The sequence below is a fragment of the Austrofundulus limnaeus genome, unplaced genomic scaffold, assembly GCF_001266775.1.
Source record: "Austrofundulus limnaeus strain Quisiro unplaced genomic scaffold, Austrofundulus_limnaeus-1.0 Scaffold12, whole genome shotgun sequence".
Lineage (NCBI taxonomy): Eukaryota > Metazoa > Chordata > Actinopteri > Cyprinodontiformes > Rivulidae > Austrofundulus > Austrofundulus limnaeus.
This window is the reverse complement of record NW_013952414.1, coordinates 1,222,583-1,225,160: the sequence shown is the minus strand read 5'-3', so window position 1 is coordinate 1,225,160 and position 2,578 is coordinate 1,222,583. Positions and strand designations below refer to the sequence as shown.

Sequence of the window (2,578 nt, the reverse complement as noted above, 5' to 3'; positions counted from 1 at the left end):
TGGATGACGGATGATGGATGATGGATGGATGATGGATGATGGATGATGGATGGATGGATAATCCAGGTGTTTTCTGAACCAGTGGTTCAGAGTTTGGGTCAGGACCCACTTGAGTTGTTGAAACACTAAATGAGGAGTTTTGAGAAGACATACAGAAATGTTATTAAGTTTAAAAATGTCTGATGACAGCATATTTATCCAATAAAATAGTAAAAAATGCATGAAAAATCCTTGCTAAAAAGACTCATTAACGAGTCTCTGCAACTTTTATTTTGTACTTCAAAAGCAGAAACGTTTTGGACTCACTCATTACAAATGAGAACTGAAAAACCAAATCATGCATTTTTTACTTAAGTAAAAAAAAATTGCACGGTCACATAATTATACAGTTTCATTTAGTCTGGGTTAAAATTGTAAAACTTGATTGCTTTTGTAAATACACAAGAACTTTGCTCGTTTGAGATGATTAGCAGCTTTATTCTTTGAAATACAAAAAAATTAAAAATTAACTACCTACACTCTGCTCACATCTTATTGAATGCAATAGCAGAATGACTGTAGGAGCCAAGCAGAACAAATGAGCTTTTGTTGACTTATTTATCACCTCTTGTGTGTTACCTTCGTATCTCTCTCTGCCTTTTGGCAGTAGCACTGCCTTGTGGTTTATTCATACCACATGTCATCATTTATTAAAATCTCAGTCAGTGGGGCAGGCAGAGGAGCGTCGGGGAGTGAAGTCGACAGGCTGTTTGGGATTCATCCTCCCTCCGTGCCAAGACGAGCTCCTTCTGCCCTGGCACTTTTCACTAAGTGCCAAATAACCTGTAGAGGGAGAGAAACAAAGAGATATGGAAGGAGGAGGGAGCAGACTCAAAAAGTAAAAGTTGCACCCATCCAMATGAGACACTTGGTTTTAGTTCTCTCTTTATGTTGGTGCGTTTTCTTCTTCTCGAAAGGCTTGCAGCTACTGGCGTCAGATGAGRAAAGTGTTCAGACATCTTTTGTTAGCAGACAAACAAACACAAGTGCTCTGAACAATCAGTCACAAGCTTTTGTTTTTATTTTTACGAGGATGCTGAAGGCAGACTCTGACAGCTTCATTATCCTGATTAGGAGACTAATAAAAAAACTGTGTGGGTCGGTGTGCAGCTGAAAAAAAAAATGCTGGGACCTCCTTATGCAAAATTTGTTTAACATCTGATTTTTGGACAAAAGCCAATACTCTGAGATTAACTGTTCACTGTTTTCTTTTTAAATTTTATTTTGTTTTCACAGCTTTAAAAACATCAAAGTGTTTTCTTGTCATGTTTTAAAGTTAAACAAAATGAAAACCTACTTGATTCGCCTGTACTCATAACCTTTCGAAGCAAGTGAATGAAAGCGCCCGTTTCTTTTCATTTGGCTCAAGTGAACCTTGAATGATCCGCGCATTCCTCTTCATGGCTCCCTGTTGTCCGAAGAGCGAGGGAAACAATAAAAATTCTTAAAATTTCCCAAACATGGGCGAGAAGGAGCAGCCCCTGTGCTAACCTCAGAGGAATGTCTCACTTGGTGTCGGTCTCTGAGAGGCGCAGACGTGTGAAGGGAAGTGGCGGTGCCTGCTCAAGCACAATGTGAGAACTTAAGAAACCAGTAAATGACATTAGTTTGATTCAAGTAAATGCAAATTTGTGTCTGTGGTTTAGAGTCTGAAGCTAACTTTGATGTTAATTTAGGCTTTGCGGCCTTCAGTGACTGAAAACTCACCATTTAGTCTGTGTCTTCTGTGATTCTGCATTTGCGAGTCTTCAAACTTGTTGAAGAACTTGTTGAAACGACATAAAAGAAACAGTGAAAAAAACCAGTTTGCTTATTTTGTTGTGTAGAAGCCCAACAAAAACCTCAGAAGTTAATTTAAAGGGATCCAYGATTAGTTGTAACATTAGACTTTATTTGACAAACATTTATTATAACAGTAAAATAAAGACTGTAAAAATACTGCAGGATGTTTAGTTTTGTAAATTTTTTTAAATATATTTTAACACGGACAGAGCCATTTTATTTACACACAAAGCATTCTGGGTGAATGATGATGTGTATAGGTCCTTGGTGCGAGGCTGCTAGCGAGCTATATCCACCCTGAAGGTTAATCTTGGACAATATCTGATGATCGACTCTTTTAAATGAAACCAGAGAGCGTTGACAGAGAGGAGAAGGTAGAAATGACTCAGCCTGTAACTGAAAATATGGATGGAGGACAACAGAGCTGCTTCATGGAAGAAGAACCTCAGCTTAGCTTGTTAGCCTTCACGCTATATTGCCTTATAAGTATTAGCTCAGCGCTAGCGCGACAAACAAGCTAAACTGAGGTCATCGTCCATATTTTCAGTTGCAGCTGAGTCATTTTTGCGTTCCCCTCTCTGTCATGTGGATGGAGGACCTCAGTGAGGAGAGGAGAATCTGTAGCGCTGAGATAATATATGGTGATAGCATCGGGGCTAACACTAAAGCTAACAGGCTAAGCTGAGGTTCTTCTTCCATGAAGCAGCTCTGTTGTCCTCCATCYATATTTTCAGTTHCAGRCTGAGTYATTTCTACC

The 2,578-nt window shown here is 39.1% G+C and overlaps 1 long non-coding RNA gene across 1 annotated transcript; it reads right to left on the bottom strand.

Annotated features, from left to right (window-relative positions):
* Window positions 1-479: 479 nt before the first annotated feature.
* On the bottom strand, window positions 480-1,653 carry LOC106513353 (uncharacterized). Its single transcript, XR_001309772.1, has 3 exons — window positions 1,531-1,653; window positions 1,337-1,447; window positions 480-822 (listed from the first exon to the last, which is right to left on the bottom strand). It is a non-coding gene; the product is annotated as an uncharacterized LOC106513353 (long non-coding RNA).
* Window positions 1,654-2,578: the final 925 nt, after the last annotated feature.